Source organism: Panicum virgatum, chromosome 4K (assembly GCF_016808335.1).
Source record: "Panicum virgatum strain AP13 chromosome 4K, P.virgatum_v5, whole genome shotgun sequence".
In the NCBI taxonomy this organism is placed as follows: domain Eukaryota; kingdom Viridiplantae; phylum Streptophyta; class Magnoliopsida; order Poales; family Poaceae; genus Panicum; species Panicum virgatum.
In genome coordinates, this window is record NC_053139.1 from 35,188,504 (window position 1) to 35,200,626 (window position 12,123).

Consider the following 12,123-nt stretch of genomic DNA (forward strand, 5'->3'; position numbering starts at 1 on the left):
TGCCCACTCTCGCGCGATGGCGCGTCAACAGGGATGGCGCGCCGTTAGCTAGTCCTCTGGAAGCTAGTTTTGTTGGAAGATCGCTAAAAATAGCTATGGCGAGCCGGATACCAAGTCTATTGGAGATACTCTTAGGCGAGAAGGAGGCGGTCAGGTGCACAGTGAGAAGTCCCGGGGGGGGGGGTGGGGGGTCACAAGATATCCCGGACGGCTCCCCCATCCTGGGTGCTCCAGAAGCACCCCGAGATTACGTCAGCTATGACAACCGGTGGCATAGCTGCACAACGTGTTCACACAACCAAGTATGCTGTTTCAAGTAAGTTTTTTTTTTCTTTTTTTTGCAAAGGGGCCAACACCGCTGCCAGGTACTATAAATATATAACCCCTACGCTTCGGCATGGGCAAAGGAAAATGAAGAAAGGATCAATACACTCTCACACACGTATCTATATATAGAACGTAGGATATTATGCTTCTAGGAAGCCCGAACCTATAAAAACCTCGTCCCATTCTTTTGACCACTATCCCTTTTTCATCCATATCTAATCCCAACTCTAACTACGAGGGCTTGGACGCCTCTCCCGCCCGAATCTCAAAAAGGGGCTCCCTTTTTTCCCCTGTGCGATTGGTGTTACGTATCGACAACATCGTCCAATGCAATATATATAGGGATATTTATTTCTTGTAAGCAAATCTCTAAATGGCTATTTACTGTGCAGGAGCAAATTTATTCATGATTGCCTGTATATGTTTTTTCTCGATAACATTACATGTGCATGTACTATACATTAGCAGTTAGCACAACAATCTCCTCCTGTATATATACTATATATATACTCTCTTCTTCTGGGAGCTCTTTCTTGGACAGGGAGAGCACTTCCTTATTATCATTTGTTGAAGTACAAGTGAATTGACCATCTCTCCTCATCAACTTAAGGGTGTGCTTAGTTGGTGAAAAAGTTTGGGTTTGAATACTGTAGCACATTTCGTTGTTATTTGATAATTAATGTCCAATTATGGATTAGTTAGGCTTAAAAAATTTGTCTCGTCCTAATGAGTTAAACTGTGTAATTAATTATTTTTTCAACTACATTTAATGCTTCATGTATGTGTTGGAAAATTCGATGTGATGGGTACTGTAGAAAATTTTTTGTAAACTAAATAGGGCCTAAGTTTTTGGATTAAATTGGTTGGTACATGCAACTCAATGTTATTATTAAGTGGAGGACTGCGCCAGCTGCATGAAGTTGATGGGCTTGGACGCTTGGTGTACTTGGCTGGCCCGTTGTAGAATGCTTGGGCCGTGAGGAAACAGGCCTGCTGGGAAAAGTGGTAGCGATCCCAGAAGACGCGGTGGTCGCGTTCGGACACGGTGGAGCATAGCGTCGAGTTGGGCCGGCAGTCGGCCTCCGCGAGCAGCCGGCCATCGCCGCAGCACGCGCTGTCGATGTCGGTGAACCCTGACGCCGGTGGGTCGGCGAAGAAGTCCTTCATGAGGACGAAGGATTCGGCGAGGGAGTATACGAGGCCCGGCAGGCTAGGGCCTAGAGCGGCGAGCAGCGACCGGAGGTCGACGTTGAAGCTGGCGGCGAGTTGGTTGACGCCTTGGGCGCACGCTCGCAACGGTTGAGACACCCGCACCGCCGGCACGCACCCGATGAGCCCCGCGTTGATAACGGCGAACTTCCTCGCGCCCATCGCGTACAGCTCCTGCATACACGCATGCGTTACGTTGTTAGCTCTGGATCGATTGAGCGATCATGATCGGTGGGTGCCGTACGTACCGTGATGGTGGCCGAGTAGTTTGAGTTGAGGTATGCCAAGAACGCGGCGGCGTCGCTCTGCTGTTGCGCAGCCGACCTGTTCAGCAACGGCTCCGCATAGGCGAACCCGGCGAGGTCGTTGTTGCCGACGCTGATGAGGAACACGGACCTGGCGAGCAGGGCGTCCACCGCCGCAGCGGAGCCCGCGGCGGAGACCATCTTAGCCCTGGTGGCGTTGAAGTACTGCACCTGCCTCGACAGTGGGATATGATGTTGTTCCCCGCGTTCTGCACGTAGTACATGGTGGTTAGCGGAATGCAGGTAATATAACTTTAGTTTTCTCGTAAATCATTTTTTCTGACTTTGACCAGCTATTTTTTTGTATGAAAAATTATATATCAACTTATAAGCAATAAGTATACGAATTTTCTAGGTAGTGTATGTGATTTTTTTAACTAATAATAGGATCCGCGATGTACGAGGTCAGCTGAAGATTATTGATTCACCACCACTAGAAAACTTTACATTAGTACTGGCTAGTAAGCCTCAATCAGTACCGGTACTGCATTTTCGGTACTAAATGAGCAGTCATTTAGTACTGGTTGGGCTATCCAGTAACGGCTGATAACACCAACCGGTACTAAATGATTTTGAGCCCACCAGGCGCGTACGCTGTCCATGGGTTCGAACCCACGACCTCTGGCCTCGCGCGTAGTCTCCTCTACCATCTCACTCATAGAGCTCATGTGACTTAGAGATATGCTATTCTTTTGAAGAAGTACCGATTTTTAACACCACTCGGTACTAAATGCCACCATTTAGTACTGGGTGATGTTAAAAACCGGTACTAATAAATGGTCCCCGAGGGACCCAACACCACCCGGTACTAAGTACCGGGTGATGTTAAAAACCGGTACTAAATGGTCCCCGAGGGACCCCGTACCGGTTTGTAACATCACCCAGTAATTAAATGCCACCATTTAGTACCGGGTGGTGTTACAAACAGGTACTGTAACACCTCTGGTGTTTTAGGCATAAAAACAAGTGAATTTAAACTTAATCGATTGCTTTGTGAACCTTGAAAAGAAATCAACGCAAAGGACATTTCAAAAATCGTAAGTACGTATATGTACATCAATTATACATAAGATTATAGGTGTTTGTATATGTTTAACTTGTCATGCCAAATGAACCCTGTCAAAACTTTCCTATTTTGGATCCAAACAATGTCACTTAAAGGTTCAACGTCGAATTCGAAATGACATACACATGAAATCATGAGTTGAAGTGTTACAAGCCCATTTTAAGGAAAGGTTACCTTGAGCTACAAATAAAATAAAGTTTATATAAGAACTTTAAAATTAGCCAATATAAGAGTTGTAGTACTTTTGACTTATTAGGACAACTTTGTTTTATATGGTCTTCTCTGACTTTGAATGAAACATCTTCAAAACTCTAGTCAAAGTCTAGTCAATCTGTTGTTTTGATCTCCACTTAAAAAAGTCCTTGTTGGCATGGTGAACGCTGAAGTTCGTACTTCGTGGTCTCGTGTTTTTCCTTAAACACTCAACCGACAACCTACACAAAAGTTGCACTCCTATAGGTGCTCTCCATCTTTGGTGAGTTAAGCTCGAAGGTTCCAAACGTTTGGTAATTACAAATCTCGACCAAACTTAGTCAAACTAAATAAATCTTGAACCACCGCCGAACATGAGTTCCTCTAAACTTTGACATCGTTTATCTCCTTAACCATTGATCTTCAGCATTGTGACCTAAACAAGTTTTGTAGCCCAATATATGAAGCGTCCCCTCATATGAGAAGACTTAAATGTGATACCAACATCAGTCCCAGGAGGCTGATGACACATTTATTACATCAGATGGTTCATCACCGTACAACTCTACGCGGTAATGGGCAGAGAAGCGCCACTGTCGCGAGAATAACAACCCACACCACACAACGATATTAATTATAAAAAGGGGGTCATCAGAATCTTGCGCCATGCGGTATCTCCTGCGGGTGAGCCTAATCCACAGGCAAGGCTGGGTGCAGGACGGTACCCTACTCGACGTCCTCGGGAACGAAGTCTGGGTCCTCCTCTGTAAAAATTAAGAATGGGGTGAGTACAAACGTACTCAGCAAGTCCAGCCACACCCACGGAGGGTGAATAAACAGAATATAATGCACAGGGTAATTCAAGGATAAGGTTAAGGTTTACTTTTGCGGAAAGCTAGATTTTATGCAAGGGTTCATTTGAAAGAAAGCATTTCCAAAACCAGTTTCCTTATAACGAGTAACACGAAGGGATGATCCACACAGGATCCAAGTTTTAAGCTGCTACCGGACTCCTCATCTGCCGTAGCACATGGCACAACTGCCGGACACTTTTTCCAAAACAACTCACGCCAACCCATCCCAAAATAAACACTAGTTATGTGACCACACCGTAACTCGCCCAATACCGTGGGCACGGCTATTCGAATAGATTTTAACTCTGCAGAGGTGTGCAACTTTACCCACAAGTGGGGTACCACAACTCGATCACCTTAGTGTCGGTGCAGATCCCAACAAAGCTATTACCCACCTTAGCTAGACCTGACTAGCCATCACAGGATCCACCAAGGTGTCATTGACCTATCACAGAGGCTTTAACCGGGGCATAAGTCACACAGAGCTAACCCCTTCTCCTTGATCACCCGTTGCTCTCAGCCCTCCTGATGGCTATCAGAATAACTAGTGGGGTTTATGCTAAGCCGTTGCCCATTCAACGGTCGAGTGGTTTGCACGATTGTGGAGTTAGGTGAGATGACACACCAACTCGGTCCTTAGGTGTGACAAGATGGATATCTCCCTTCCTTGCTCTGCCACACAGGCACGAGCACACCAATCGGCAAATCACATAGAAATGACATCCATCCCGTCTAAACTCATCTTTCGAAAATTCACATTTTTCCCTTCCCACACACACACATTTTCTTTATAAAAACAAGTTGTATTGTGTATAAGGCCCTAAGCATTCTAATATCGATTAACGTCCAAACGCATTCAGACATTAACCTAGGTGGTCAAGGAATGGTTATAACAAATCAAGGGGTGGCTATCCAACCTTGTTTTCAGCAGGCAAAACATATGCAATTTTGTAAAATAGGCCAATATGTTGTGTTTATAAAAACTAGGACAAAACATGCATCAAAGGGCGGGATTGAACTTGCCGTCTTCAAATCCTTCCGGGGGTTCCTGATCGAAGTGCTGTCCTTCAGGCTCGGGGTCGCAGAATTGGTCCTCGTTCGCTTGCTCGCAGTATTGCTCGTCGACGGGTTCTCCCTCGTTCACACCGTGATCTACGACATATACAATCAAACACACAATCAAGAAAAAGAAATAAAAGTTTTATCGTTGAGCTCGAATTGAAAACAATTAAGATATGGAGATAGAAGTAATATTTTTGGGTGGTTTCCTAATGGCATGGACAAAATTATGTTATGAGAGGCGTGGTAAAGTTTTAGGTCGATCCAAGGTCGTTTGGCGCATGAAATGATAGGTTATATAAAGTTTTAGGGGTTAAATAAGGAGTCAGGGACCTGTTTGTAATTATTTCTAAGAGTGGAAGGGCTTGATTGTAATTTCTAGAAATATCCGGGACATACTGAAAAGGTGTAGGGGTTTACTTATAATTAGTTCTATATAGTGGAAGGATCCTTCTTTAAATAGGGAGAACATGGGGTTTCTTTTGCAAAAGATTAAAAGGGTGGAAGGGTCCTTAAATAAAAGAAAGAAAGGCCAGGGGCCTTTGGGCAAAACTGCCCTGTCTTCCCCTTCCTCTCGATCGAAACAGGGGAGGGGGAACAGGGGCGCCGGCGGCGTCAATCCCGACGCCCCGAGCCACGGCGGCGGCTGGGGTGAGGGGGAACAGAGGGATGGGGCTACTGGGATTCGATTCCCGGTCCTACCTCGGGCTGGGACGGCGCGAGGAGGTGGGGCGACGAGGGCCGGCGGCGGTGGGCGGAGGTGGTCGCGGCGGCAGTGCTGCAAGGCCAGGAAGGGGTGTGCGGGAGCTGGGAGGGTTCGTGGAGGAGTGGAGGCGCGCGGAGGGCGTATTTATAGCCGAGGAATGGCCGTGGCGAGGCGGTGGAGGGGAGGAGCCGCGTCGGTGGCGGTCCGGCGGGTTCGGCGGGGCGCCTTAATGGCGTTCCGGCCGCTTGCGGCCGTCGTGTAGTGGCGCACGCGCCGAGGGCGGCGTTCCGGGGCGGAGCGTGCACGTGGTCCGTCGTTGTGGCCGACATCGAGCTCGGCTCGCTCACTCGCACAGGGCCGCGCGGAACGACGGGCGGCGCGGCATCGGCTGGGGCCGCGCACAGGGCCGCGCACAGGGCCGCTGGCAGGACACAGGCGGGAGCAGGGCGCGCGCGCGTGGGCGGGCCCGGGAGCAGGGCAGGGCAGCGACGAGCGGCGCGGCGGGCGGTGTGCTTGGACGCGCGTGCGTGGACCGCGTGGGCACGGGCGTGCATGCGCGCAAGGCAGGCTCGAGGGCGTGCGCGAGGGCGAGCGGGTGCGGCGTGCGCGGCTCGACGTGTCAGGGTGTGGCGAGCATGAGCCGAGGGAGACTGCGGTGTGGCGCGGCGTCGCGGTCCGGTGCGCCGCGGGCGTGCGTGCGTGCGTGCGCGCGGGCAGGCTGGGGGCGGCATGGCGAGAGGGCCACTCTGCAGCGCTCGGGAGAGGAGAGAGGAAGCCGAGGTGGAGTGTGCGTGCAGGAGCGGCGGGCGGCGTGGCCGGGCCGGGCGTGAGCGCGGGCAGAGCGGCCTGCTCGAAGGCGTGCGGGAGCGGGGCCGATGAGGGAAAAGGAGAAGGAAGGAGGGAGGAGAAATAAAAAGAAAAGAAAAAGAGAAAATGGGAAAAGAAAAGGAAAAAGGAAAAAAAGAAAAAGGGAAAGAGAGAGAGAGAGGGAGATTCGCGCCGCGCTGATCGCTGTGTCGATCGCCGGGCCGGTCGACCGCGTTCAGCGGTCGCGTGTGCGCGCTGACGAGGCCACACGGAAAAGGGGTCGGGGTTGTTGGAGATCGGACATTTGGAACAGAGAAAGATTCCGGGAATTAGGGTTCGGGATTTTAGGCGGATTTTGAGCTCAACGATGAAAAGTTTTTGGAAAAATTATTTTAGCGCGTGATTTTAATTTTGATAGATTTTCGGGATGTCACAATATACCATGATCAACTTTCATATTTGACACTTTTCTCAAATCTAAGTGGAAGGTGTTCAAAATTGCAGTGCAAAGTCAGGCCATATCTAAACCTTCTGAAAACCAGCTTGGCTGACGTACCACCAACATTCCTCAACTTTTATCTCCAAATCTATTGAGTTTCTCATGTGTCGGCCTTTACAAAAGTTGTAGCGTTTTTCAAACTGAACAACTTTCATATTTGGTAGCTGGCCCAAAAACGAGTGGAAGATGTCCTAAATCTGAGCCAAAGATCTGTTCAGCCGTTTAAACCCTAGATCGAGCCGGCGTTCCAGCCAACTTGATCTCACGTTCCAGCAAAAACCAGGCATAAGTTCATATGCCACTCTTTACAAAAGTTGTAGCATATAGTTCAATCCCCAACTTTTGTATTTATTTGGAGTTTCTCTTGATCAGTTGAAAAATTCGGAGAAAAATTGCTCCAAACCCGTCGGCAGTGCATGCCACACCACGGCGCGACGCGCCGGTGCGCGGTCACCCACGCGGCCACGCCGCGGCGTCGTCCGATGGCGCGCCGCCACCAAGTGGCCGGCGATGCCTGCGCAGCGCTAGCTACCAAACCGACCGTGCGGCGAGTTGCCCCCACGACCCTAACAACCTAGCTGTCCCCGGCCCTCACCCACTCCACGCGCGCCACCCGCCGCCAACCGAGCCTCTAGAGCTCGCCCCTATCCATGCGCGCCACGTGCCGCCCGTCGACCCGCCGCTACTCTGCTCGCCCCGACCGGCTCGCGACCACCTGCCTCGCCTGGCCAATCGAGCACCCGCACCATCTCGAGCCTCAGCCGTGCGTCCACGCTCGCCTATCCGCACTCGCCACCAGCCGACAGCCGCGCCAGAGCTCTGCCGCGTGGAGCGCCATAACCGCGCAGCGCCACCCGAGCCGCCGCTTGTCATTCTACCCTCCCCGGCCAGCCTCGGTAGCCCCCGAGCCTCGCCCTCCGCTTCGAACCTCGCCACTATATAAAGGGGAGCACCCCTCCTCTTCACGCGCACGCCATTCCCACCGCCGGAGCTCGCCGTCGTGTCCTGCACACCGTGCCCCACCTCCGGCCACTCTCGTCGCCGCCAGGCTGCATGAGCCTTTTCCCTACACTCCACTGTCACTCCCAAGCCCATCCATCCACCACCATTGCCCCTCGACTCGCCGGAGACGAGGCCGATGCGGCAGCGCCGCCACTGCTCCACCGCGAGCCCTCACCAGCCCTTCCTCCGACCCCAAGAACCCATCCAATCGAATTGTGGTAAGCCCCTCATCGTTTCCCCCATCTTTCCCCACACTGGTTCGCCGTCGTCTCGTCGGAATACGGCCACCAGTGCCGCTGGCCATGGCCAAGGGCCAGATTGCTTTGATTTGAATCTTTGTAGGGACCTGAATGTAAAACTTAAGGACCTGGATGTAAAACATAAGAAGATTCTAAGGGTAGAACCAAAAAGTGGAACTTCAGATCTAGGGTGAGAAGCTGGAATCTTGTAAAATCAATTAAAAATCACCCAAAATCGAAAAAATGCAAACTAAAATCCTGTGAGTTAAGATCTCTGAGTAGAACACCTTTTCTAAAGTATGTATATACGTTCGATGAATGGTTTTCGAAATAAAATCAAAAGTCAGTTTGAACACTTTTGTGCATAGTTCAAAATCTAGGGTAGCTCTGGTCATGGATTTTGGTTATATAGTTAAGAATGTAATTCTTAGTCTTGGGTAGAAATCTTGCACATAGTTTTTGTCTCGAGCTCCTATTATAAATTGTTTCTTGCTTTCAGAAGTTTAAATTGGAAAGTTTTTCATAAATGCTATACTGAAATTTTGGAGCTCAACTTTTTACAGTAGTTTACTAGTATCATGAGTGATCTCTCGTAAATAGAGGAACTATAGTATATTCTGTTAACTTTCTCAAATAAATGCATGTACTCAAATGATGTGGTATTTGTTTTGGTAGATCCACTTCATGAAATGAGCTAAAACTTGGTAAATGAACTGTTTATATCTCAGTCTTGCTCCAATAAATAGCTGAAGTACAAATCATGCTTATTTGTTTTTATAGGATTTAATCTTTTCTCTAGATGACTGATCTTGTAGTAATTTTTATATTTAATTTACTCTAAGAAATGCACACAACTTTTTACAGTAGGTTGTTTGAGTCAGTAAGAGCATGCTATGAAAATTTGAGAACCTAAATGTATACCAAAATCAAGAAACAGATCTGAGTTTAAATCCTTGCTTAAATTGAGAAATGGTTAAAGCTCCTTTATCACATGCCTTTCAAGTGTTGTTATAATCCTCTTTGTGAACTCCTTGAAAACAGAACCAAATGTGATTTAGGAACAAAGTTACTAATCTTATATATGTACACAATCACCATCAAAGAAAAGTCAACTAAAGCATCTTTTCAAACATGTTTTAATAGAGAAAAGAAATGCTTTTAATCTTGTCTAGGTGAATATGGCCACATATGTACCCAAGACTTTAAAAATACAAGAATTCAAATTGAATCTTTATGCATGTGCATCTCGTGAAGAAGCTGCCATTGCTGACAGAACGTATGTACTCGTCCCGGACGCCGAAGGAGGAACCCAGGAAGGAGAAATAAACACTCTCGTTGCAAGTCAAATTCCGCCGGAGTCGGGAGCTAACATTGAGCAGGAAGGCAAGCACTGGAGCATAACCCATATTTGTTAAACTTTCGCAACTATGTTTACTTCTGTTTGTGCATTTACGTTCTCAGAAATTGAATGAAACCCTAGATGTATAATCTTAAGTATCTATGCTTTGAATACTAGTATGATAGGTCGATAGTTGCCATGCTTTAAGGACACGGTAAAAGTCGAGTGATTTCCTGTCACTCGCAAGATATAGGAGTTGTACTCTTTACTTATGTTGGAATCATAAGGATGGATGGCCAGGATGGTATATTTTGTAGATGTCCCGTCTGTGTACGATAAACTTGTTAAGGCCGAAACATGTGGTACCATTGTGTCCAGTTTTGAACGTACCACGCACATGCCAGGAAATGGGACCGGTAAGCTTAGTACCTGATTGATGCAGCAAGGGCCTTTAGTCTGCTCTCCTTGGAAATTTATTTCCCTTGCTGATCACTTGTGGGTATATGCGTGAGGCCGGTTGCGGCTAACCTCTGCCCTAAAGAAGTGGGATCTGGAACCTACTGAGGATTGATGGGAACTGCCTGGGTTGTGCTTGCCCTTTTTAGCAAGTGCAACCCCTGTGTTTTGGGTTTCACTTGCAAGGTTATAAAATTCAGTTCGAACTCTCTGCTTCTCGCAGTTAATGAGACCGCTTTCTGCATTGAGTAAAAAGTGGAATGAAGAAAATGTTGAACTTGATGCTTGTATTAAATGTTTGCAACATTGCTTGCTTAGAAAGGTTGCTCACCTAGTAAGGATAAAATCTACTAGAATTTGATGCTAAAATATTGAAAGTAAGGATCTACTTTTAGTCGCTCTCTTTTGGCAAAAAAAACCCTACTAGCCAAAAGTCTTGCATGTTTAGGAGTCGGTGAAGCAGATATCACCCGACGGGTAAATTTTGCTGAGTATTAGTATGCTCAGCCTTGCTTGTGGCTCCATTTCAGGTAGTGCTAGAAGAGTTTGCTGCTAGCCTTACTTGGCCATGCCAACTTCCCTGGTTGGACGGTCGAGTGGGACACTTCCTCTATGGGAGAGGATCGCGTGGAGTAGCATCATGGAAGGCTTCATCATGGTGTTACTTGTATCGTCGTTTAGTTGAACGTTTTCCGCTGCTTATGAACTCAAATTCTATCTATCTTTATGACTTTTGAACTCGGTTTGTAGTGGAATGTTGTAATCTCTGGAACTTGTCTTCGTGCGAGTGTGTTGTTTCGATCGTAAATACATGGTTGTATCAAGCTAGACTCGACGAATCGCCAGTTTAATCCGATTTAAGTGTATTATCGCCTCAAAATGATCCTTAGTGCATTTAAGCTGGATTAATTCAGAACGGATCCGCCATAGGTACTAAATAGTCCTCTGATGTATTGTGCTATAGAACCGGTACTAAATGCATATTAGTACTGTATTTTAAACAACAAATACTAAATGTAGGTGAACGAATGCCCTTTTTTCTAGTATTATGCCGACAGCGTAGAAAGAAAGTAATGGAGAGAGAGCCTAGGTAGTAGCTTACAGTGGAGTCGAGGATCCCAGATCCTGCCGATGCATAGCTTACACCTCTGGTGATCGCGCTCGGGATAAGCTTATCGTGCGCTTTGAGCACAAGATAAGCCAGAGGGCTCTTGTCGAATCCAAGACTCTTTGCTGTATATATAGTACGTAAAAAAAATCTTGACAAAGTTGCTACATTGAAAAAATCAATCGAGACCTACTACATGGCTATATATGCGGGCACAAGATCACATGACGTACGCACCGACAAAACCGGCGACGTTGTAGCCGTTGCTGAACCTTCCGGTGGGCTTGCCGGAGCCCGGCAAGTCGATGCCGTAGTAGGGCTTGTCGGCCCTGGGGACGCCTTCGCCGGTCAGGTAGTTGTTGTTGCCGACGTCCAGCGTTGAGTCCCCGAACACGTACATCGCCGGCACCTCCCGCACGAGCTTGCTCGGCCGGATGCCGGCCACGGCGCCGAGCACAAGGCCGAGGACAAGTGCCTTCGTGGCCACCTCGTACCCCATGATCGATCCACGATGGAATCGATCTCGCCGGCTTTGTGATCGATGAGAGCTGTGATGTGGGCAAATAAAGGGGGGGCAGCTAGCTCTTTATATAGGCACTAAGGGCAATCCCAATGCAGACTTCACTCATAGAGTCTAAGCCTCAAAAACTCTATCACAAGAAACTATACTTCCCAATACAAAGTGTGTTACTTTAGTTTATATGGCACACTTGTCTCTCTCATATTCATTCTTGATTTGCATGAAGACTTGGAGTCTAAATAAGACTTGGAGTCTTGATTTCTCTCCCTCTCTCTTCCATAAATATACTGCCACATCAGTAAAACACAATAAATAGGAGGCTTAGACTCCATGGTAGAGTCTGGGTTGGGACTGCACTAATCTCTCAAAGGTTTTCAACTCATCTCCCTTCATATCAAAAATGGAAAAAAAAGTTTTCAACTCCTCGACCAAGTC

The 12,123-nt window shown here is 47.8% G+C and overlaps 1 pseudogene; it reads right to left on the minus strand.

Annotated features, from left to right (window-relative positions):
- Positions 1–1,216: 1,216 nt before the first annotated feature.
- LOC120705186 lies at positions 1,217–11,699 on the minus strand (annotated as a pseudogene).
- Between the last annotated feature and the right edge of the window lie 424 nt (positions 11,700–12,123).